This window comes from Physeter macrocephalus, chromosome 5 (assembly GCF_002837175.3).
Source record: "Physeter macrocephalus isolate SW-GA chromosome 5, ASM283717v5, whole genome shotgun sequence".
Lineage (NCBI taxonomy): Eukaryota > Metazoa > Chordata > Mammalia > Artiodactyla > Physeteridae > Physeter > Physeter macrocephalus.
This window is the reverse complement of record NC_041218.1, coordinates 5765402-5771663: the sequence shown is the minus strand read 5'-3', so window position 1 is coordinate 5771663 and position 6262 is coordinate 5765402. Positions and strand designations below refer to the sequence as shown.

General features: G+C 55.8%; 1 non-coding gene across 1 annotated transcript; it reads left to right on the top strand.

The window, feature by feature from the left end:
- The first annotated feature begins 1431 nt into the window (after window positions 1–1431).
- Window positions 1432–1574, top strand: LOC112067254 (small nucleolar RNA SNORA68). The gene has a single exon (XR_002893189.1). It is a non-coding gene; the product is annotated as a small nucleolar RNA SNORA68 (small nucleolar RNA).
- Window positions 1575–6262: the final 4688 nt, after the last annotated feature.

The following is a 6262-nucleotide window of genomic DNA, read 5'->3' as shown; positions in this document are numbered from 1 at the left end:
TCGAACCCGTGTCCCCTGCATTGGCAGGCGGATTCTTAACCACTGCGCCACCAGGGAAGTCCCCCCAGTCCTTTTAAAGAGACCAATTTCTTTTTTTGTTTTTGTTTTATTGCTTTTTTTTTTGGACTTAAAACAACTATAAATGTTTATTAATTCACACAGTTTCAGTGTGTCAGGAATTTGGGAGCAGCTTAGTTGGATGGTTTGGGGTTGGAGTCTTTCATGAGGCTGCAGTCAAGGCCCCAGTCCCAATTTATTTCCTAATTGTAGGATAAACTGCCCAACTCAGTCTCTCAGGAGAATCATGTGTCCGATGGGCCAGCTGCTATGGGCCAGGTCAAGATGCAGCAGACAAGTCCCACCTTTCAGTCTGGCTGGAGGAAATGGGACAAAAGCAAAACCAGCACCAACACCACCAGCAGCACTCAATGAGCGCCAAGAGTGAAATGCCTGTAAGGCCAAAACCGGGGGCGCTCGGAGAAGGGGCTGGAGGGGCGGGAACGTCCCACGGACACACCCGGAAGAGCTGGGCCTCAACTCCGGAGAATGAAAAGGGTCTACCTCTGATTTAGACAACTTTCCCATGGGCCCGACAGCACGGAGCTGTGGCAACAAAACCAAGAAGGACAGACAGGCTCCCCCGTCTTGTTCTTCCGAGAAGGCTCTCCCTCCTTCCCCTGCAGTGCTCAGAGGCACTGCCGTCCGCCTCTGAGAGTGAACAATGCCTCCGAGTCCTCTGAGGCTGCAGCCAGGGCCCGTGAATAGGCTCAGTGAGTGAACAGAAACGACTCCTGGCAGCCACGCCAGACGCCAGGCCAGTGGCTCCAGACACCAGGGAGCCACGAGCTGGTGACTTCACAGGGCCAGGCTGTGCTGGCGTGAGCTACGTCTGGAGAGAAGGGGAGGAAGGGGGACAGCGGTGCCACTGGAAGAAAGCAAACAGAGGCAGCGGAGGGATGCAGAGGAGAGGCCTGCATTCCAGGAGCCTCCAGATCCAGGCCTAGTCTCACCGCTACCTAGCCAACCCCGTTTGGTAAAAATAAACCAGGTAGACGAGATGGCCGTGAGGCGTGCATCTGCGTGTGCTCCCCCCACCTTCCTTGGGCAGCACCAGCCTTTTTCCTGCCCGTCAGCACTTGGCTCACAAGGCTAACGAGGCTGGGTCTGAAATACCAAGGAAGAAAAACCAAAATGAAAAAATTCATTTTCCAAGCACCTAAACCCAAGAACTGCTGTTTCTTGTAACAGCGGTTTTTTTTTTTTTTGTTTTTTTTTTTTTTTGCGGTACGCGGGCCTCTCACTGCTGTGGCCCCTCCCGTTGCGGAGCACAGGCTCCGGACGCGCAGGCTCAGCGGCCACGGCTCACGGGCCCAGCCGCTCCGCGGCATGTGGGATCCTCCCGAACCGGGGCGCGAACCCGCGTCCCCTGCATCGGCAGGCGGACTCTCAACCACTGCGCCACCAGGGAAGCCCGTAACAGTGGTTTAAGCAGAGATGCTAACAGCAAGTGGATATTGTCGCCTTTGGAGGGCTGCAGCTGCGCCCCTCAAAGTGAATTTGGAGGTTCTACACGCTTGGTAGCCAGTACCTGCTGGGACCAGATGCTGTGGCCACTCGTTCCCCAGGTGCCCCCCCTCCTGATCCCTGCAGACCAAGACATGGGCTCCCGGCACCGTGCCCGGGCCCCCTCAATCCAGATCATGAAGGTGGAGGAGATCGCAGCCAGATCACTGCCACCGACCAGCGGTCAAGCAGTTCCACGACTCCAAGATCAAATTTCCGCTGCCCCACCGGGTCCTCCGTCGCCAGCACAAGCCACGCTTCACCACCAAGAGGCCCAACACCTTCTTTTAGATGCAGGGCCTCCCTGTCCCCAGGCCCGCCCAAATAAAACTCACTGGGAACACCCGATGCTCAGGAAAAAAAAGAAAAAAGAAAAAGAAAAAATTCATTTTGTTCCTGATCTTAAACATCCTTGCTGACCATTGCTCCAAGAGCACGGAGTGAGGAGAACAAATTTTCAATTTACACTGGATGGGGGTTTGCTTACATGCGGCTTTTAAAACAACTAACTGGGCTTCCCTGGTGGCGCAGTGGTTGAGAGTCCGCCTGCCGATGCAGGGGACGCGGGTTCGTGCCCCGGTCCGGGAGGATCCCACCTGCCGCGGAGCGGCTGGGCCCGTGAGCCATGGCCGCTGAGCCTGTGCGTCAGGAGCCTGTGCTCTGCAACGGGAGAGGTCACGACGGTGAGAGGCCCCCGTACCGCAAACAAACAAACAAACAAACAAACAACTAACTATGCATCAGAGACCTGTGCGTCCGGAGCCTGTGCTCTGCAACGGGAGAGGTCACGACGGTGAGAGGCCCCCGTACCGCAAACAAACAAACAAACAAACAAACAACTAACTATGCATCAGAGAGATGGGGGTGGGGTGGGTATTGTTCCTAACTTTGGAGGGATGGTGACGGGGCTCATGGGAGGATGGTGATACAGACAGCGTGTGTCAAACTAAATGCCCCAGCCAGGGAGAGGCAGGGCCCCCTGCTGCTAAGGGACCATGCCACAGAGAGGGACATTAGGAGGGACAGAAGGCCCCTGGCAGCAGAAGAAAGACAAGCAGGGTGTGCACATGCTGGGGTCCGGTGTGCCCTGTGGAGAGGGGTCCTCGTGCAAAGGTGCACCGCTGGCGTCCGTCAGACACCAGCGTGTTCCCACCCCGGGCTGATGTCGAGGAGACCAGAGGTGCAGAGGCAACTCCCCAGAGCTGGTCAGCAGATGCCATTCTAGGGTCACAACAAACACCCTGAGGCCTCACCAGCCCCCGCCCAAGCGTCCATTACTCAGGCCCGGAGAGGATGGGGCGAGGACAAGGAGCGGCTGGCCGGAGCCAGGCCCTGTCCGGGAGGAAGGTCTGCAACACTCCAGACACGCCGTCACGGTACAGGTGGAGGCACCCGTGGATGGGCCCCTGGGCCTCTTTGTGAATTCCCAGGTCACAGGCTCTCCACCGTGTCCACCAAGCGCGCCGAAGGATGCATGATGGGGCTGCCACTGACTCAGCAGGGCAGGACAGCCAAGGAGGTGGGGGGGATAACCTGAGGCGGGAACTCTGGAAGGAAAGGAAATCTCCGCCTCGCCCCTCCCTGCGGTGTCGTTCAGGGTAACCTACGGGAGCCTGGGAAGTACAAAGGCAGTGTGAGTTCCGTGTCTAAATAGGAAGCTGCGTCATCAGGAAACCTGGGCCCAAACCTGAGACCCTGGTGAATCCTGGGCACAGGCTTGACCTGAGGTCTGAGGCTCGATGGTAGATTTCTAGGTCCTTCTTGATTTTAAGGAACCACCCATGTCCGGTGGCAGCTGGACTTTCGGGGGCCTGAACTCTACTCGAGGGGAAACCAGACTTCTCCGGCCTCCGTGGGCTGGGGTCTCCCTGGGTGCCAACAGAAGTGGGCACTCTCCTTTGCTCAGGAGGACGGTTGGACCGCCCACCCCGGGCACGGCTCGCGTGTGGCCTGGGTCTGTCCCAGCCCGGTGGTGGTCTGCTCTGAGGCTCTGGGCAGAGTATCCCTGAAGAGCCCCCGTAACTTTTCCACTGAACTTTGGATACCTTTCTGCCTCCGTTTGCCATGGGAAGGCTTGGCTCAAGACCCTTGGTCTGGGCAGCCCCCCATCTGCATCCCTGGAGTCTGACCCAACACGCTGGGCAGGACGTCTGAGTCACCCGGTCAGCTGAGAGGCTCTCAGCCCACAGTTCTCAAACCCGGCTGAGCAGGGTCACCGGGCAGCTCGGAGAATACAAAGTCTCAGGTCCTAAGGATCCCGTTGAGTGGGTCTGAGGTAGAGCCTGGGAATCTGCATTTCTGAAGTTCCCCCGGTGATACAGGTGGCCAGACAAGTTTGGAACCATTCATTCAATCCAACCTCCTCATTTTACAGATAAGAGACTTCTAAAGTAACTCTAGTTCCCATTCTTCGTGGCCCGTGGAATGAGGCCTCAGCCCTCTCTCTCTCACAGCTCCCTTCTTTGAGAGCAAATTCTCTTCTTTCTGAGTTCCAAGCCCCCTGCCTGGCCTCTGATGGAAACTACTCTTCTTGCAGCCCTTGACAGTCTCACGCAGAGACTCCCTTGAATGGCGTCTCGTCCCAAGGGCCCCCGCTCCTTTCTAGCTGGCTGCTTTGAGACCTTGCTACAAACGCTCCAGAATCACCCATTTCCTAAAAGATGCTCTCCTGGTGTCCTCTCTGTCCCGTCCACTCCACCAGGGCCCCTCTCTCAGGGGTAGAGTTTTTGGACTCTTCTCCAGAAATGGGCTTGGATAACGTTATATCCAATGGCTTTGGCTCTGGCCATACTTGAGCTTACTCTCAATTCATATATTAATTTGGAATAAGGTTTGGGGCTGCAAGTTTTGCTTATAGACTCTAAGAGTCTGTTTTACAACCTTTTATAATTGAAACTATCCAAAATCTGTTGGAGATGGAAGTCATTTTGGAGTCAGTCAAAGCATGATGGTAACGTGGTAGGTGAAAAATTCTTTCTTCTAAGAAAACAAACTCTTTTAGGACATTTTCTAAGGTTCTTATTCTCCTAGAAGGAAGGCAGGAAAAGCTGCAGTTTTACAGGGCTTTGTATACCCAACAGCATTCTGGACCTAGTTATTAAGTAGTTGGCTCTAGCGTGTCGATTTTTGCGTGGGTAAACCGGCAAAAGAAAACGAAACAGAAACAGCGGAGGGGGGAATGTCGAGGGCATTCACAGGGGTAACTTCGGATCAGTTCCAGCAGTCTGGCCCAGCCTCTTGTCTGCCTGGCCTTTAGAAGAGCTGTGCCCTTTTCATGCTCCTCTGGAGGCCTGAGTTCTGCTTCGTGGCCCCCAAATGTAACCCGAGCTGCTTCACTACAGCAGAAGATAAGAGCACATGTGCCTTTTGATGTGGAACCTCAAAGGCAAATCCTCTGCAAAGGGACGAGAAAAAACAACACAACACAACCCTCAGTGGCTTTGTAAGAGGGAGAGATTCTAGAACAATCGGTTCCCATATAAAGCAGTTTCTAAAAAACAATTTGCTAAGGATTCGACAATGTAAGGGAAATAGCTACGCCAGTGCCCTCTGAGGCTGGTCTCTGTGGAATCACAAAAGTAAGAGGCATCCTCTGGTGCCACACAGGTTAATTCAGCCGAATGTGACAGAGTCAGGGTGGCTCCCACCAAGTGAACCGGAGCGGTGGAAACGGTGGTGGGTGACCTTAGTGGACAAATGTTTCATGACCTCATTTTACAGTGGAGGAAACGCAGGCCCCGGGAGGTGATGTGTCAGGGCCATGGGCGACAGCTAGGACGGGAGCTGGACCATGCACGGCAATGACACGGGTCTTCAGACCCCCAGGCGGACACCTTCCCTGAGCTCTGAGAGGGTTCAGACTCCGATTCACCAGCATGAGTGTCAGGGCAGGAGGCCGTCTGTGTAGGTGAGAGGAAGGAGCGCACGTTCCCATGGGGGTACGGCAGGTGCATGGGCTTAGAGCTGGGAGGGTGGCACTCGGGGTACCCACACCATTGCATGCAGGCTCCTCTCCCCGTGCCCGCCAGCCACCCCAAATATGCCCACAGGCTGCACAGGGTGGCGGGGGTAGTGGCCAGCCCTGACTCAGACGTGCCGGGTTTGGGAGAGGGGGAGGAGAGTCTGTCCTCGGTCAGTGTGGTGACTGTCATTTCCTGAGAGCACATAAGGGAAGGACACTAACTCAGCAGGAGGCCATGGAGTTTCATACTCGCTGGCTGGTGCCGAGGTGCCCGGGGGCAGGGGAAAGGCTTTCTGACACTGGCCACAGGTGGGGCCCGAAGATTTCTGGGCAGGGGCCCTCCTGGTGCCCTGCGCTGCTCAGATGTGCCCTTAGGTCAGGACTAGCTTCTATGCAAGTTCAGACAAGTCTCTCTGACCTTGATCTCTCTGAGATGCCTGTTTATAACACAGCATCGTCCAGGCAAATTGTCCTGGCAAAGCCAGCCTGCCGGTACTCGCTGTGATGTGAATCGGTGGATCTGGTTTGAGGGTGCACTTGGAATTGGCCCTGCTGAGACGGGACTACGGTTCTGTACAGGGAGGGGCAAGGCCAGGCCTCTTCAAGAGGCAGCAGAGCCTCTGCCTGAAAACGCCCCCGTGCTGACCAGGGGCTCTGAGCCGGGCCTCCCCTCTCTGTGCCTGGGACACCACCCCTCCGTGGCTTTCCCTGCTCTGCCTCCAGCCCCTCTTGGAATTC